Below are 20169 nucleotides of genomic sequence, written 5' to 3' on the forward strand. Positions count from 1 at the left end.
AACAGTGACCTTCTGAATCTACCACTCTAGGCCCATTTAGAAACCTCTAATCTAATAAATTTCATTGCTATACAACAGAAAAAGGGCTTAGAGGTTACTGTTTCAGGATTAAAGCAGGATGGGCTGAAAGATATTTTCTAATTTCTAATTTCAGTATACCTATGTTGTTCTATAACATGACTCTATAAACAAGTTTATATATATTGTTAACTTTTCCCTCACCCATAACTCAAAACATTTAAAAATGTCCCTGTGCTGCAACGCTTAAATTCAGATTAAAAATCTATTACAGTAATTTAGACAGATTGTTTACAGTAGTTCTGCAATATGCATTTTTCATTTTTTAAAAAGATACCTTACCATATTTCGAATTCTCATAGCACATATTTCAGTGAAGGACTGCTTCTGAATGGGGAGAAATAGCAACATTTAGAGAGCTCCTTCACTGCCCAAAGATTTGCTCACTTCAGTCATTTCATTAAATTCCAAACAAAAGCCTAGAGGTTTGAAAAAGGCCAAGCTATTTCAGACTATTCATAACACTGTAATCAATCACCAGGTCTAATTCCATCCCTCTTTAATCGATAGCTCTTAGCTGATTATAAATCCATACCCATAACAAATGGTTATACAGGAAAGATAGCTGTGGTGTCCATTACAATAATCGTGAAGTTCATTGTGAAGTATGTAATAACTACTAGGACAACCAGAAGGGCATAAAAAGTCTATCAGTTTTCAAAATCTCTAGGGCTCTTCCTCAGGCAAGATGTTACTGAAAATATGTTGAGAGAGAGGACTGATGAGGTTGTGATTATGAAGTCTCCACAATGTCTTGAGATGGAGGAGGGGATCTGAAGACTTTCAAATGAGGCCCTAGCAGGCTTTAGGTTTTAGCTCAAGGAACCTCTAAGAATATTTGGAAAAGGAAAGACAGAAAAGTTTGGGTCCTTCATATATGAAAATATAAAATCCAATTATATGACTGGCTTCCCCAAATGTGGTACATATGCCCAATTATGAAAAAACCAAGAGTTAGTTAAAAATACAATCATAGCCTTGACTGATCAAAGGTCACACAATCTAGCATTTTGTTCCCAACAGAGGCCAACCAAATGTTGTCTGGGAAGCCCACAAGTGGGCTTCATCTATTATTTGTCCCCAGCATCTTATATTCAGAGGTATAATACTCCTGAAGATAAAACTCACAAATACGGTACATTTTGATATCTTGGCTAAAATTTAACTGAGTTAAATCTTTGTACCAAATGAAGCGGGGGGATGTGTGTGTCAGAATATCACTACCCTCATCCATGGGATTGGTATCCATGGTCTCACTCACCTGCATCCGGAAAAATGGTCTCTCTAGGCATCTGGAGTCCTCCAATACAACTCTATGGTCATGTCCATCCATAGCATGCGGTGCTCATCTCCGTTACGAAGCCAAAGAGCCAACATTGTCAGAGACTACTCTGTGATCATGTGGCCAGCATGATTGCACAGAATGCTGTTTAGCTTCCCACCGGAATGGTACCTATTTATTTACTTGCATTTGCATGCTTTCTAATTGCTAGATTGGCAGAAGCTGGGACTTGTGATGGGCGCTCACCCCATCATGCAGCACTCGGGCCTCAAACTGTCAACCTGACGATCTTGCAATCAACGAAGTCAGCATCTTAACCACCTGAGCCACTGCATCCATTGACTAGGAAAATAAAGACTATTGGAATCAGGGTGGTAGACCTGTGCAAGGACCATAATACTTCACTATTGGCTAAGGCTGATGGGAGCTGGTCCAACAAAATACTGAGGGTAAAATAGTAAAATGTTATTTAGCTATCATTATAAATACCAACTACATACTTTCTACAAAACTGAGTAACATATATCTACACATTTGAAGAACAAATAATAATTACAATAATTATAAATAAGAACATCTCTTTTCATTACACTTACCTGAATAACATCATAGAGGTGCATAGTCACATTCCCAAACAGCCTTGGAAAGTCCTTTGGTCCTTCAAAGCCCACCAGTTCTAATGTAATCCTATTCCTAGGATCACTTTTCTGCTTTGGAACCTGAAAATCAAAATATGGAGCAAATACATTTACTGAAGGAACAAATTCAGGAAATGTTCCCTACTTGCAACAGACTTCATAGGAAAATCTTGCCTCAATCCTTTGTGTTCTTACACCGATAAAGACAAATATACCTGTTGTGACTCCATTTACTCCCCTTTCTCATCATAAAGCTACACATCTATCCATTCTGCCCTTTGCACAGTCACTAAATTATCAATTTAATTATCAAATTAGCTGCTTGCTCATAGGTCTCTTAAAACCCACATTATAATAATAATAATATTTATTTATATCCCGCCTCTCCCTGTATTGGATTGAGGTGGGTAACAAGATATCAAAGACAATAAAATCAAGTAAAACAAATAAACAAACAAACACGGGAACAATAGTTAAAAGACATATTACATTTCAAGTTCCCAAACTCCCTCCCACCCTACAAAACAATAAAACAATTCCCAGCCGATGGCCAATAAAATCAATCAAGATCATTCAATCCAATGGGAATAATTAGGTAAGTGGAAAAATTGGAAGTCAGTTCGGGAAGGCTCGTCGGAAAAGATCTGTTTTTATTGCCTTCTTGAAGGCGCCTAAAGATGTTATTTGGCGGATCTCGTCCGGTAAATCGTTCCAGATTTTTGGAGTGGCAACAGAAAATGTCCTCTGGAAAGTGGAAACTAGTCTAGTTCTCCCTGACTGCAATACATTCATCCCAGAGGACCTGAGAGTGTGGGAAGGATTATATGGGAGGAGGCGTTCCCTCAGGTATGTTGGACCCAAGCCATTTAGGGCTTTATAGGTAATAACCAATACCTTATATTGTGCCCGGAAGCAAATGGGGAACCAGCATAGGGATTTTAAAATAGGTGTAATGGATTCAAATTTTGAACTTATTTGGACATCATAATTCAGTGATGGTGAACCTTTTAGAGGCCAAGTGTCCAAACTGCAACCCAAAACCCACTTATTTGTTGCAAAGTGCCATGTCCCTCTGGCTTTCTAGTAACAAACTCTGGCAAATTCTGTGCTGGGGCAACGGCACATGTGCCCACAGAGAGGGCTCTGAGTGCCACCCCTGGCACGCGTGCCATAGGTTCACCATCACTGTATAATTCATCACCTCTGTCTTTGCTTACTCCATTATGATATTTGTCAAGGGTAGCTCAAATCCAAACAGATCCACAGATATGGGCTTCTGGTAGTCACCAGAAAGCGTTTGCTGGTCCAAAGCTAGAGAAAAATTCTTCTCCTTATATAAAGTTAGTGATAAATCAGAAGTTTATATTAATTCTTAATCTCTGTAAATGAACTAATATCCTTGACCTTATCTGAGCACCCCATATTGTCTTTCATGGGAACATTTCCCCTCTACAGAAGAATAAAACACTTCTTGATTCTCTGGTATATGGCTGTGCATACATCTTTTTACAAATGTGAACAAGGACACTGACCACTCTCAGAAATATAATAGCTAATAAGGAGTCTTTAGCCTAATTTATGAAGACCATATATGAACAGAAAAAAACGTACCTTTACTGAAAAACATCTCACATCTCCAAACTTGATTGTTATGGGCTTTCTGCTATTCTTATTTGCTTTGAAAACTTGAGGATTTGTGCATTTCATGATTTTATCAATACTAATACAGACCAGTAAATAAGTGTCACGGTTAACAGTGACTTTTTAACAGGGTCTTCTGTTAAGGAAGAGAAAAGAAGATGATCATGGAGTAAAATACCACAAAAACTGAAAAATGATCAATTCTGTTTAGCATCCTGTATGTACAAAACCCATTCACAGCACTTGTAACAAGGGCTAAAACTGACAACACAAAAACGTCTGTCATCATATTTCCCAATATTTTCACATTTGTGTGTGTGTAAAACCCATGTATGTCTGTGGGGGGTATGTGTCCTTATGTGATTAAAGTAGTAATGATGGGGGAAGGATTCATCCTTTTGCCTGTATGATTTCTCTCTGCTAAATAGTCCCTCCAGTCTCTTAACCCAATACCTATATCAGTATATACCAATAGCAATTGCCCGCCTCGCCCGGACGCTCCCTCGGGCCCAGAGGTCTTGGGGCAGCCCTCCCTTCTGCCTCGCCCCGCTTCCCCGCTCAGGCCGCGTCATAATTTACCCCGAGGCCTCAGGCCTTGAAGGGGAAAGGCACAGATATCCCCCAGACATTCAAGGGCTCAGCCATGGCAATCCTCCCTCTCTCTCTTTATATAGAACTACCTGACACGTTTCGTTCACACAGAGACAGACACACACATGACAAGATATGGCTTAAAGGCCTCGCCTCGTTCCTTGCCCCCGCAGCCGGGACCAGGAAAGAGGCGAGCTAGCTGCTGGGAGGCGGGGAGGTTGGTATGGTTGCGACGGAACCTCTACAGTGCCCCAGGCCCTGGATTCGAAACCTGGCCTCCAGAGTGCTGTCTGCGTCTGAAGTCATCATACCTGAAGGCTGCTGGAATTTTACTATGCTTGTGAAGGGCTGAAGTCCTTTTTATATCCTGCTGTGCTGTGAGAACAACCTTTTGTATCTTACTTCCTGCTGCTCAGCATTTCCTCTGAATCCCTCTCCTTCACAAGACTGGGCTGGCATTGTAGCACTTGCAGAAGCTCTGCAGAAAAACTCCACAGACTCTCAATTGTCAGTTTCGGTATGGATCCTGGATCGGTAGTCATTAAGCAGTGCAACAATTAAAATGGCAAAGCAGAAAGGAAATATGATGTCCTGGAGCTCCATGAGGACATGCTGTCCTTACCACAGCCGGCCTGCTTCACCCCCACAAGCTTACAGCTCACAAAAGGGCAGGCCGACTACGTGGTACGTTAATGTAGAAGGCTAGCACTCTGACCGTTGAGAAAGGGGGCGTGGTCAAGAGCCACGCGCTCTCCCGCGTGATTGGGGAAGGGAGGGAGGGGCGTGGCCTGCTCTCGACCAATCAGATCCCTCGTCTCTGAACACACTCCCCAATCCACGTGAGTGGCGGCGGCTGCAGCCATTGTTCTCGCGCCTGCTTGCCTACTTCATTGTGCAGATATCAGACGTTGCTTCAGTTACACATGGGCTGGGGATAGGCTTGCCATAACCCGGCTGCCTCCGTGAAATTCACGGATTGGAGGGTTTAAACCGTTTCCCGCCCGTTTTGCCCTTTCAATCCCGGGTTCCTGCTAACTCCAGGCCAGATTTTGTCAATCTCCAGTCAAGACTTTTGACTGACAAGCTCTGCCTGCCTGGAAGAAGGCAGGATTGGCTCCTTCCCCCCATGGGACCCCCTTAGTCACGCCTCCTCCTCCTCCTCTTCAGCCAGGAGCTCAGGCAGCAGCCAAGATGGCTGCCTCCAGGGAGAAGGAGAAGGAGCATGGCGGGGGGGGGGTCTCCTGGTGTGGCGGCCTCCTTGTCCCCCAGCCTTCCTCCTCCTCCTCCTCCTCTTCTCCTCTTTTTCCTCTTCTGTTATTGTTATTGTGTGCCTTCAACTCCTTTCTGACTTATGGCAGCCCTGCAGAGTTCTCTTGGCATAGTTTCTTCAAAGGAGGAGAGGATTGCCTAAGAGGCTGAGAGAGTGTGACTTGCCCAAGGTCTCCCACTGGGTTTGCATGGCTATTCTGGCTCCTCCAATTCTCTAGCCACCAAGCCAGCCCCCTCTTCTTCCCTCCTTCTTCTTTTCTTTCCTCCTCCTCTTCTGTTGTTGTTATTGTTATTGCAATTGTGTGCCTTCAACTCCTTTCTGACTTATGGCAACCCTGCCTGGATGTGGAAACTGTACTTTGCAGAATGGCAGTGGCACCAGAGACTTAGAACTGAAGAGCACTTTGAGACCATAATCAGGCAAACCTAGCCAGGGGTTTCTTGGCAAGATTGTATTCTGAAGAGGTCTGCTGCCAGATCTGTCCTTGAGGCTGAGAGAGTTGGGAGTAGGACTTGCCCAGAGTCACCTAGTGCAACATTGCCCCATACTCTCTTTGTTAATTCCAACCTTTTGGACCTTCTAGTATTGTCATTATGATTCTTCACATGGTGTACCTTTCAGGATTACACTTATCAAGAATGTTCACACATATTAAAACATTCTGTGCTAACAAATTGGACACACAAGCACAGTAACAGCCCAAATCTACCATGCAGTGATACCCTTATAGTACCAACCAAAATGCACAAAATATATCATGCAAGCTTTCAAAGCTCCACTGACATCTTCATCAGGCAAAAGTGTTAAAAATCCAACAGAAGCAAGCAAGAAAGAAAGAAAGAAAGAAATGATAGTGTAAATGTGCTGTGTGTGTGTGTGTTTTAGAATTGGGTGTGTGTGTGGCCAGAAAGGGAATTACATTCCTGTTGTCTGTCCAGGAATAATGTCAAAATGTCCTCCATTTTGATCATGCCTAAGAAACATGCATTTAGATTAACATTTTTTAAAAATCACCAATTTTTTTTCACGTGTCCTCCATTTTTAGAAATGTTTTCCTACATTTGAAAATGTTGTCCTACACTTGTCCTACATTTGTCCCTGTTTGGAGGTCCTGACTTATGGCAACCCTAATCATGAAGCACTGGGAACAATAGCTTAGCATTAATATTTATTGCTGAACAGTTTTTCACATTACTAGTTTTCTCTTGGCTAAAAGAATGAGGTAGGAAACATGTCTTTATGGATTTTGAAGGCCCCCTCGAGTGGAAAAGCAAACTGTTCTCAAAAGCTCAGCTTCTGCCCATAATTCTCCTGCACATATTCATGATTTTCAATATTACTTCTTCCATTCTACTCATCTTAAAATGGCATTCTGGGAACTTAGCCCTGGAATCAGCCAGGCTGGGAACACCAGCTGGGAACCTTATAGTATGCTCTGGATACCTTGGAGGAAAGGCAATATAGAAGGCAGAGAGGTTGGGAAAATGGGCAATAGGCACGCAACATGAATAGAAGAAAAGGAAGAAGCCATGAAACAGGGCTGGGAATTGTGCAAGTGAGTTTGGCTTCAGTGTGGCTTCCATGGGGACGAGCAAATCTTAATTTAACCAGTCCCCTCTCTCTCTCACTGTCGTATGCATATGCATTTGGAAAAGAACCCAGAGAGCATAATTTGAAATGTGGAAGTGGCACCAAGACTGTTTAAGCTATAAAATAACTTCCAGGTTTGGGGAAATGGCACCGGGCAGTCAGTAGGCATTTGAGACAGCTAAAATGGGGATGTAGCAGCCCTTGGATCCTCTGCATTTGTTAATAATCTCTCCATTAAAACATACAAATCAATCTAATTAAACAGAGCTCAAAAAAGCTAGGCCAGGAACAAAGAAGGTGCTTCTGAAGCCAGCTTTTATGGCCTTGCTTCATCCACAACATTTTATAGGAGTGTTAGCCATCATCATCACCACCATGGTTCCTTCCAGCCTTTGCTTTTTCTTTCTACCAATACAATAAATAAATATGTTAAAAGAAAAGGGCAGAATATCTGCATAAAAGTTGCTTCTGACTGGTAGCACTAAGAACCATCAGTCTGGAAATATCCAGATTCAACATCTCCACTTCTTTGGTTTGGCAGATCCAGCCAAAGATAGCCACAGCTAGGTGCCACTTTATCAGCCGTGTTTGTATTAGGTCTCACATTATATTTTCAATTGATATTCCATACTGGTTTACCATTTTCTCCCGGTATGCCTTTTCATTGTTACTGCACTGGCCTGCAGCAGAGTTGTGCTAAAATTTGATTCTCAAGGCCATCTTCCAAGATACTAAAGAAGGATACCTAGATCTTTGCCAAGTACAATCCCAGCTTTAACAAGAAGTATGTTAGAGGATAAATAAGCATTACCTGGAAAGAATATTGGTGCAGGAGTGGTGGGAAGAAATCAACAGACTTGCAAATTGTATTTTCTCTTCTCTCCCTGTTTAATGGCTTTATGAATTGATGGTCCTATTGTCTGTCTGTCTATCTATCTATGAAGAATATTAAACTCCCATCCATCTCCTCACAGAGTACAACATATTTCACAGTGACTGCCAGTTCCTTCTTGCAAGCATTATGGTATCTTAACTGTGCTGTAATATGGATTAATTTGTCTTGTTCATAGAAATATAGCGGTTCTTAGCTGGATATCCTCCCTCAAAAAGCAGGCTTATTGAAGCAATAGCTGGTGTTTCTTTTGTTCTTTAATGCACCACAAGTGTTTTCCTAGAATAGGACAAAGGCAATATATATTATCAAGAATAGTTCCTTAGGGTCCCAACAATGATTCATTTATTTTCCAGGACACATAGGTGCTGGAATGTGCTAGACAGAATTGTGTTTTTCAGAATCACAACTCTTCATATATTTTTCTAAAAAGGAACATGTTTCTCTCCCTATGTTTGCTAACCATCTAGCAACATTATTTATTTTATTTATTTATGCCCACGTTTCTGCCAATATAGGGACTTAAGGCAGCTAACGACATATTTAAAAGCAATACAATTTTTTAAAAAATGCATTAAAAAGGATAAATGATTTATAAAGTTAAAAACATTAAGAGTTTAAAGTATTAAATTGTATTAACGCGCTCATTGTCATTTCCAGCTTATGGCAACCCTAAGGCAACACTATCACATGATTTTCTTGGCAAGATTTGTTCAGAGACACTTTTGCCTTTACCTTCCTCTGAAGCTGAGAGAGTGTGCCTTGCCCAAAGTCACCCAGTAGGTTTCCATGGCCAAATGGGGATTTGAACCCTAGTCTCCAGAGTTGTAGTCCAATGCACAGACGATGACGCCATGCTGGCTCCTCAGCTAACAGAATACCCTCTAAAATTTCACAAATGAAAACCAGTACACATGTGACCAAGCAACTTCAGAGTGTGGTCAAGATGACAAAAGGTATTAATGAGGAAGAACACACATGCTAAAAGGCTGCAGCAGTTTGCTTTTGCCTGAACCTGCAAGGAAGCGTTCTACCACCTACTCTTCCCTCCTCCCTGCTAGGTTAACTGGCTGCAAACTATCTAAGAGCCTTGGTAAATACTGTGAATATTCCTTACCACACTACATCTGTATACAGCAGAGTTGGGCTAAATGCAGCCTGAGGCCCCAATGCCTTTTCTGTGGCCCATACTCTAGCTACAAAAGAAAAAAATTTAGCACACACACACACAAAGGTGTTGCTACTCTTGGAACCTTTCAGGCGTATCAGGTTGACATCCTTCATAATCTCATACACTCCAATATTAAAGATGAAAACTGGGACACATGTGGCCAAGCAACATCAGTGTGTGTTCAAGATGGCAGTAGTTATTAAACAAGAAAGAACACACAAGCTAGGAGAGGCTGCTCCAGTTTGCTTTTGCCTGAGCCTACTGGGAAGGGCAAGATTCCACCATCTCCTCTTCTCTCCTCTCTCCCCATTAAATGAGTGCAACTGCTCCAGCATTTTGAACACAGTTTTTAGCGACTGAAGTAAGCTGAGGGCAAAGGAGGAAAGTGGGAGGGGAAAAGAGCAACTGCATCATTTGAAAAGCAGCTGAAAAACTGAATGACAAAGGATTAATCAGGATTTCCCCTGCCAAATAAGGACAGTTGATGACTATGTGGCAGCCATAAATTAAATACAATCGAATGAATTATGCTTGAAAAATAAATCATTTGGTGAATATTGCAAAGGATCACCACTGGGGCAGATGCTGATAGCAAAGGATTGCAAAGCAACAGGTTTATGGCAGAAAGTAATTTTTCATTATTAAACTTTTCACATTTGTATCTTAATGTTTGACTTTCATTTCAAGTATATAATTAAACATAACTCAGCTGTGAAACCGTTCAACACTTAATTCCCTAAATAACTGCCAAGGGCTAACATGAGCACAACCGAAAGTGACATGGAAAGACTTCTCTTTTTGCAGCTACAAAGTTTTAGCAATAACTTGGTGCTTTTACAAACATAAATGAACCTTTCAGGGCAAACCTGGGTGAAACCTGAATAAGGCTCAAATGTTAGACAGAAGATATCTACATTGTACTCTTCTTCTCTCGTAACTTCTTCCTTTAACTTCCATTTTCCCCACCTCCAGACCTCATTTTAAAAAGTAACCTGACTTTTCTAAATTTAATGGAAGGGCTATGCAATTTCTCCAGATGTAGTTGACCCACAGTGTACATTCAGTGGCATTGTGAGCCAAATATGGCATGAAAGATTGCTGGATCCATAATATCTACCACTTTATCCCTTCCTTCTCTAAACAGTAAGTTTCCCAGGTGAACAGCATCCCATTGCCTGAAGTTTCAGGGCCCAAAACCAAGACCAAGGAATGGGGCTTTGGTATAGACAGTGATCTTTGTGATATCACAAGGGTGGCCCTTGTTATGTCAGCCAGTAGTTAGCAGATAGAGTGGTACTGTGGAAATTAGCATGTAAGCAATCTAGGTAAGTGGTCCCAGAATTTGAGTAAAACTCAGACAACCAGTTGATATAACAAGTGAGAGGCAATCTCCAACCATTTTTTATAGAATGGGCAGACCACAAAATGGATCTCATAACTACAGTAACTGCTGCCCTTCCCCCTAGGTCTTATACCCTATATGACCTTATCTGCAGCACACATGGTATCTAGTTTTTCCAGAATCTACAAAGCTGCAGGGGCTTGTGAATGGCTGGCAGCACTTGAGGACCTTTTCCAGGCTCTGTGCCACTACTGAGAGCCAGCATGATGTAGTAGTTTGGACACTGAACTTTTACTCTGGAGGCCAGAGTTTGAATCCCCATACAGCTATGGAAACCTGCTAGGTGACCTTTCGCAAGTCACACACTCTCAGCCTCACAGGAAGGCAAAAGCAAACCCCCTCAGAACAAATCGTGCTGCAAAAACCTCATGGCAGGTTTGTATTAGGATTACATTTGCCTTAGGGTTGCCATAAGTCAGAAACAACTAGAAAGCACACAACAACAATCATGCTGCCACTACCAGACTTGGGACACAACAGTGGCACATAACTCCCTGTCTTGCTCCCAATGGCACATTGAGCCCAAGTGCACCCACCCACCACCTCTCGCTCTAGTCCTCTATTCTTGGCTCTTTGGGGTACTGGCATCACACATGTACAACAGACATAACAGATACTTCTATGCTGAGCCAGAGAGCCTGGGCACAGGGTCACTAGACTGAAAACTAGAGATGGCTTCTGTTCTTTTCATGGCTGTTTAGTAAATGTTGCTGCTCACCTTTTCTACACAACCATTAAAGGTATAGATCCCATCTCCAGTTTTCACACTGGCAGCCGTAATTAGGAATGTCTAGAGATGGGTGCAAAATCTAGCATTTATCTTCTTCCTGAACTGTCCTGAACTGAGTTATCTCCCTGCTTGGAGACTGGAAGTTTCCTGAGATTTCAACCTGATCTCTGAGACACATCAATTTTTAAAAACAATTGCAGCAATGGGGGGAAAAACTGAGGGCAAAGTGGAAAAGTGGGAGAAAGAAACTGGAACATTTTCAGAGCAGATGAAAAAGAAAATGGATGCAGGCTGTTCCTGCCTACTTGGGACAGTTGGATGGTATGTCACTCACATCTGGAAATACCTATGAAAGTGTAAAAGATTAAAATGGGTGTTGAAAAGAAAAAAACCACTTGAATTCTGAGGAAACAAGAGGCTCCTTCCTCTTGCTGTTCTCCTCAGTGGTTATTAAATGGAATTGGGCAGAAAGTTATTCTCTCTCCTTGCAGAGGCATGTTCAGAGTGAGAAAACTGTTTGTAGAGCAGTAGACACTCTTAACAGATTCTCAGTTTTTGCTGAGCTAACTGATTCCCAGAGAGCCAATGTGGTGTAATGGTTTGGACGCTGGACTATGACTCTGGAGACCAGAGTTTGAATTTCCACTAGGGCATGGAAACCCACTGGATGACTGTGACCATTTGACACCCTCTCAGCCTCAGAGGTAGACAAAAGCAAACACACCTTGAATAAAATTCTTCCAAGAAAACCCTGTGATAAGTTTGTCTTGGGGTCGCCATAAGTCAGAAATGACTTGAAGGTCCAACAACTGATACCCAAAGAGTCCAGTATATAAAGACTGCACAGTGTCTGGGACAAAGAAAAGTACTGTGGCAGTGCATGGATAAGACAGGATAAGAAACGTATGGTTATCCTTATAACAAGGGATAGGAGCAGTGGGTTTGTTTTTTGTTTTGTTTTTTATAATGATCACAAGGAAACTGTAGTGAAACCAAACAGACTCTTGAAATAGATAGCACAGCAACTTATTATCTTGCAGCCAATTTCAAGGGAAGAACTGCTTCATTCCCAAAAGCTACATTTATAAACTTCAACTAAATCTCATTTGCTTTCTCTCCTCTCCTCCCCATTCTCTTTCTCATGCCAATACACAGGCAAGGGGGATGAAAATTGAAAAAGCAAGTATGTGTTAAGAAGGTTTCTTTATTCTTTCTACTAGCCTCAGGAAGTAACTTAACCTTCCCTGCTCAGGCTGGACATTCCAGAAGATCTAAAATATTTGGTAAGAAACACTTTTCTTTTGTTAAAGGTTCCTGGCCACTCATAGGTTTCAGCTTTGATATGTGCATTCATAAAAAGGCATTCATAAGTACATTCATTAAATGGCCAAACACACAATAACAATGGCTTCCTAAAAAAACTGTTGGATATCATTTTGTGTTGTTCTAAAACCCAGCTCTCAGACACTTTAGACAAGCTATTGATTACAATTATAGTTCTAAAGACTCCCAAAGTAGTTAGATGTCATTAGTCACATAATTCTAAATGTGACTTTCTTAAATCTTTCAAAAAGAAAATACAGTCAGCCCTGTGTATCCATTGATTCTTTAGCCATGGATCCAACCATCCACGGTTTGCAAATATTTTTTAAAATTACGTACATTTCAAAAAGCAAACCTCAATTTTGTCATTTTATACAAGGGATACAATTTCACTATGTCATTGTATTTAATGAGACTTGAACATCCACAGATTTTGGTGTTCACTGGGGTCCTGAAACCAAACACCAGTGGATAGCAAGGTCCCACTGCTGTGAAAAAATAAAACCTTTGAATGTTACAAAACCAGTCATTGATAGAAAATACTGTCTCTTCCCATCTACTGTATCTGGTTGTCAGCTCCACATAGATAAGAGAACAGAAGGCAGCATTTGAACCATGTGATATTCCTTCTCCACCGTTTAATCCCTGTAACTCTCAAGGTACCTAACGTTACAGTTGCAAAAGGAGCAATGCTATCCCTTTCTGAGTTGCACTTTCAGTTAAAGGAGACTAGATCATAATTACTGGAGGAAGGAATGCATTACAAGTAACTTGTTGGTGGTAAATCATTATTTGCAAGCTCTGCTTAAGATATTATCGGCACAGGCTCTCCTCCAAATAACTTGTTTGAGCCCTGGTGGCGCAGTGGTTAAATGCCTGTACTGCAGCCATTCACTCAAAACCACAAGGTTGCGAGTTCAAGACCAGCAAAAGGGCCCAAGCTCGACTCAGGCTTGCATCCTTCCGAGGTCGCTAAAAGGAGTACCCAGACTGTTGGGGGCAAATTAGCTTACTTGCTAATTAGCTTACTTGCTGTTCACCGCTATGATCTTTGGAATAGTGGTATATAAATAAAACATATTATTATTATTATTATTATTATTATTAAATCCTATGAATTACATCCTGAATTTCTGGATTTAATGTGTAGATATTTTTCCCAAATGTGTTATTTAAAATAAATACATATACGACATCATTTTTTTTTTAAATGTTATGTGCCTTCACGTCAATTGTGACTTCAGGCAACCCTCTCATTGAGTTTTCTAAGCAAGACTTCTTGAAAGGAGGTTTGCCTTTGTCTTCCTTTAATGACACAGAGAGCGCAAGGTTGCCCACTGGGTTCCTCTGGCTGAGCAGGGATTTGAGTCCTGGTGTCGCAGACTCCTAGGCTGCATTTGCACTCCAAAAACAATCCAGGTTGACACAGCTTTAACTGCCATGGGTCAGTGCTATGGACTTTTGGGATCTGTCGTTTTGTGAGCCATTTAATCTTCTCCATCAGAGAACTCTGGTGCTACAATGAACTACAGAATTCCATAACATTGAACCAGGGCAGTTCAAGTGGCATTAACCTGGATTATTTCTGCAGTGTAGATGCAGCCCTAGTCTAACACTCAAACCAGTACATCACTCCCACTCACAGCATAAAAACTGGTTAAGACGCACACACAGGGAACAAACTCAGGACAGTTTCTGAGTGAATTATATAAATGATATGTTACAATTAAAATGGTCTGATTTCGTTGTTGGGACCAATTCCAAAAATCATTCAGAATGCTTTTAGTAAAAAGAGACCCAGAAATACATCATCAAAAGATAATTTCACAGTGTTATACAAGTATACCTAAGGCTTAGAGAGAATGTTGCTAATAATATAGTAAGGTGAATTATGTCCAGATAACCTTGGTAATGGTTTTAACAGCTCTCTACAAGTCCAATATCTGTATGGATATATATATATATATACATATATACATATATATATATATATATATCTCTTTTGGAAGAATGACAAAATGCCGTTTCCAGGAGATTGGCTATATTCTCCTATCACAGTCAGCACCTTGGGGTAATTCACACTTGTCAGCACCTTTGAAATGCCATCCATTAGTTGAAAGCAGAATGTTAAAATGTCTGTTCATAAGCTCCTGTTCAAAATGGTATTCTTAACCATTTTAAGTCCACCTCCCACCTCCTTAACCTTCGGGAGAACCATAAAGGAATCTAATTTTAGCTCCCTGCAATGCTTTTTAGGAAAAATGCCAGCCTAGAGTGAGTTAGTTTTAAGAAATAAAAGCTGAGCTAATGCTTGTCACACTTGAGCTGTCAACAAGTATACCAAATGATACATTTGTGGCTGTTATCTAGTATGATGGGTACACATTTGTGGAGATATGTCCTAAGAATCAAAAGACAAAAAGGATCCAGGCATATTATTTTTACTTCCTACTAAAATGTTGCTTACCGGTTAACTAAGCTGTGTATCATGGCTCTTCATTCATGAAGCTGGATTTCATGGCTCTCTTTACTTAGGCCTCATTCCCACTATGTTTTAAACTAGATTGCAAACCAGTTTGAAGTGGTTTAAATGACCCTTGTTCACACTTGAGCTGAATTGCTGAAACAGTTTGGAAAGGGGGGGGGGGCATGCGCTAGACCCATTTAATGCACTTCTTTTTGACACTAATTTTTTACACATCTTTTGCAATAAATCGATTCAGCACAAGTGTGAATGGGATGCAGATCGGAATCAGGGTTTTTTTTATGATGTAATCAGATGTTCGTCCATTGAAGAGGGTCCCTTTGGAATCAAATCATTGGTCAATGTGAATGAGAAGTGGGTTATTTTACAACAAGAAAATGCGATTGGGGCAAATGCAGTGTGAACCATGCTCCGCTGTCAAATCGATCCACGAATTTGGATAGCAAACTGATTTATTTGTAAGTGGGAATGAGGCCTTAAAAGGGTGACTGACCTGTAGTGATAACAGTACTGTAGTTTCTATGTTGCATTTTAAAAAAGCAACCAGAATAGCCAGCCTAAAAATACAGGGCTGTTTTGCAATTCTGTGTCACGTATCCAAGAAGAATAGGCTTTACGTTAAACCTTTACTGAGAATACAGACACACTGTGGGTATGGAATTCAGACACAATGGCTTCCTAGCACATTACACTTATTATTATTACACTACACTTATTACTCCAGTTTCAAGCCTGCACACAACACGTACCCAAACTCCCTCCACCATTCATGTGATCACCCACCCACCCGGGCCTTAGACAACATCTTTCCTCCTAACTTAGTTCCTCAATGACCATGGTTCAAACTGAACCTGTCACCTCATCACTATACCCACAAGATTTGCATTTTTCTAGCTGTTCATACAGCCTGGTTATAAAGGTCCTTCCCAGGCACTCCATGCATCTGAGGAAGTAAACCAAGTCTATGAAAACTGATGCTACAACTTTAGTTCAGTTAGTCTCACATCTGCTACAAGATCCCTTTGCATATTCTGGGTCTGTTCAGCTATTCTCCCTGACTCCATGAGATTGCCATCACACATGTAGGAGTGGAGGGCTAGACATGCCCACTAACCTCCTCAGCTAGTCCCATGCCAGGGAGTGGGATTCTGCCATGGGGAACCTCTTCTGCTTCACTAGTGTCAGAGCTGGTCTTTGAAAGAATGCACTGGACAAGAAAGGACTCTGCTGCCTTCCAACTCACCTAATGCCAGTCAATTCTTTGCCAAATTTCAAAACCTAGGTGGTGCATGACAGCAAAATCTAAGCTGGGTGCTGATGACCTTTATGACATCACACTGGAAACTGGGAACGAAGCATACTTTTACAGCATACTTGAAAAGCTAAGGTCATTTTTTGTAGCCAATGCCCAAACAACCTGTAGAACTTGAGCAGGGGATTATTGAAGACACCTGCTTGGGGGGCAGATTCTCCCTTCCCTAGCTCACTGCCAATAGTACACACAACAAACAAAGAGCTTAATTCACAAAGAGCTTAACATAACTTTGTTTGTTGTACTCACAACAAACAAAGAGCTTAGCTCAGAGCCCATTTTGTCTCAATGCTGGTCCCCTGAGTAGGGTGATGGCATGATTCTGAAGCCAGATTGCCTGGGGTCTTCCATCCCACAAGGAGCCTTCTTACCCAGAAAATCCACCCCGTTGCAAATGCCCCTCAGCCACCTTGGAAGAGTGGGGCATAAAAAGGAAGACAAATAAGAATATTAAGAATAATGAAGTCCAGCAAGAACTGTGGTGGGAAAAAACATTAACACATACATACTTCCACACTTGCATTGGAAAAGTGAGGAGAGAATGGCTGAATAGGACCTACAAAGGCCCTATTTAGTCCTTGCTCCAGAGTGGAAAGAAACAACCTGAGAGGCTGTGTAGGAAAGCCCTGAACAAATTAGAGTTTTAGAAAAGTTAACTTTTTGTACTGTAACTCTTAAGTGGTCATGCTGGATGCAGGATTCTGGAAACTGTAGTCTCAAACAGTAATTTTCTGAAGGAAGAAAAGTGTGAATAAATAAATACTCTTAAGTGCATTGAGCCAAACACACCCAGTTTTAGAATATCTGGTCTTTTTACTAGCAGAGTGCAAAGGGATCTTGCAGCACCTATGAAACTGAAAGAAGTTGCAGCATATGCTTTTGTAGACTTGGCCCGGTACAGACTGCCTGAAACCAGCAGTCTGGGGCCAATTTTAGGGCTTGGGAATGTGGAGCGACCGCATTCTCCCAAGCCCTACCACACGGTGGCGGCACCATCATGGTTCGGCCCCGTCCACATGGGGGCCACCATGATGATGCAAGCACAGCACACGTCCGCACGTCGTGGTGCCATGCTTGCGTCATTGATGCATGACAGTGTGCCAATGGCGCACTCATGGCATTCACCGCACATGCCAAAAAGAACTCCCGCTTTTAGTGGATTCTTTTGGGTGCAGAGGGAGGCTGCGCAGTTTGGCTGCTGCGGTGTCCCTCAGAAGCAAAAATGGGCAGCTCCAGCTCACTCTTTTGGGACAGTCTGTCGAGCCCCTTCGTTGACTTCATCGGATGCATAGGGTTAGTCTCAGTAGTACTACAAACTATTCCAGACTGCATACTGATATTCCAGGCTAATATGACTGTGTCTCTGAATTCTTCCCCCATGGATAGCAGAGTGCAGCACACTAATACTCTCCTCTTGGGGCTATAAAATAGGAGTAACTACTCTGGGTACTTCCAACAAGCTATAAAAAAAAACCTTCATTTCTTGTTTCCAGAAATATATTTGAAGAGTGTCTGATATCCATAAATATGAGTACAGAAGCTCTGAGTGCTGAGATCCATGTTTGTAGCTGCTCAAGCATCCATTACGGAAATTCAGTATGCTGTCTGTCTCATTTTATCTGGGAGAAGAAGTAGCAGAAAGTGGCTTCAGAGAAAGAGGGAAGGAATTAAAGCCTAAGCATAGCAATCTACACACAGATCTAGGAAAAACCAAAAGGGAAAGCAACACTATTGCTTCCCACTCCCACTGCTTCAGATTGGTGCTTTAATTTCCAACATTCAGGGGCTATTCACACAATGAAAATACGTAATCTGGGATGAATTCAGGTTGAATCCCTTTTGTTCACATGGGGTTGACACATGCAGGATTTGGCAGGAGCATGGAACTCTGTGCCTCTTGCACAACTTCTTTCCACACCATTTTGGAAGAATAACACCTGCTGTGTTTGCATGTTTGTAAATAAAGCAAAAGAAAACCAGGTGTCTTGTATATTCCTTTATCAAAAGCAAAGTAAAATCTATTGCACCGATCCTGGAACTTCTTGATGCCAAGAGAACTCGGGAGAACATGTAACTGTTTCATTTTGCGTGTGTGCATTTGCAACGTATGGGAAGATGCAGCTTTTGTTTTGTTACCTCTCAAAGAACATCTGAGGACAAGAAGGCCTTTTGTAAGCCAAGAGAGGCCAAGTCAGGCTAATCAAGCTTTTTTCACTCTTTCCAAGTCTGTGGAAGGAATTTCCGAAGTTGTCTTGGAATGTAATAGCAAAGGGATTTTTTTAACTTTGAAAAGAGATTGACCTTCAAAGGCAGGAAACTGGACTTCATAGGGAACTTTAGACATGAGGATTGTTTTCTGTTACTTCAAGCAGTGCATCACGTACTGTGGCACCAAGAACCAGGGCACTGTATAACTCATATAATATTACTCTACTTTTTCTCTCTTCTTAGACTTTCTGTGACTTAAGCATACCTGAAAACAAAACCTCAGGTAAATTTGTACCTTCCTCTCTATCTGCTGGGTAACACCAGAGCCTTCTTTTCATTGCATCAGAATTTGTTCCTTTGAAGTGATGAACTGACATTAGCATCTTCCTCATAGAATCTGGTTACATAAAGAAACATTGTAGTTGCTGTTTTACATAAGTAATACTGCCCAAACCCACAAAGTTCCTGTGCCTAGAAATAGATTTCATTGTCTGCATCCAGCAACTGCACTGCACGTACATGTCCCACTGCTATATTATGACCCACAGTTACAATGCAGAGCACATGGGAAATGCACCTGCACATCACAATGCATATCCACTGTATCCATTAGGGTGGAGAAGACTGTAGATAAGAATACATTTCTTCATTATTGTTATTTTTTACTATTTATTTATCTGGTGTCATCACTGTACCACCCAACTGCTATCTTCCAAACCTGTTAGAGGCCTAAGTGTTTCATAGTCAAGCAGCTGCTGGGAGCTGATGCATTCGTTCACTTTACTTGCCTTTCAGTTATCTTTGTGTTCATAGATTTATCTCAGGGGTAGGCAACCATTTTGAGCTGGGGGCCGAGTTGCTGTCCCTCAGGCGACTGGGGGGCCGAAGCCGGGGAGTGGAGCTTCCACCCTCCAGGGGCGGGGCCGCATGCCGGGGGCGGAGCTTCCACCCTCCGGGGACCAGGCCTCCACATTTTTGCTGGCCCCTGATGGGGCCCCAGGCCCCATCAGAGACCGGCAAAAAGCTGGGGGGGGCTGCCAGCGCTGGAGGACCCCCTGGAGGGCCCCAGCGACAGCACCGGGCCTCCCAGAGGCCCCCTGCCACCCTCGGAGCCCTCCTGGAGGGCCCCAGCGACAGCACCAGGCCTCCCAGAGGCCCCCTGCCACCCTCGGAGCCCTCCTGGAGGGCCCCAGCGACGGCATCGGGCCCCCCAGAGGCCCCCTGCCGCCCTCGGAGCCCTCCTGGAGGGCCCCAGCGACGGCACCGGGCCCCCCAGAGGCCCCCTGCCACCATCGGAGCCCTCCTGGAGGGCCCCAGAGACGGAACCGGGCCCCCCAGAGGCCCCCTGCCGCCCTGGGAGCCCTCCTGGAAGGCCCCAGAGATGGCAGCGGGCCCCGCAGAGGCCCCCTGCCGCCCTGGGAGCCCTCCTGCAGGGCCCCAGGGACGGCAGCGGGCCCTGCAGAGGCCCCCTGCCGCCCTGGGAGCCCTCCTGGAGGGCCCAGGGACGGCAGCAGGCCCCACAGAGGACCCCTGCCGCCCTGGGAGCCCGCCTGGAG

The sequence above is a fragment of the Sceloporus occidentalis genome, unplaced genomic scaffold (assembly GCF_023333645.1).
Source record: "Sceloporus occidentalis isolate IW3139 unplaced genomic scaffold, rSceOcc1.0.p SCAF_4, whole genome shotgun sequence".
NCBI lineage: Eukaryota > Metazoa > Chordata > Lepidosauria > Squamata > Phrynosomatidae > Sceloporus > Sceloporus occidentalis.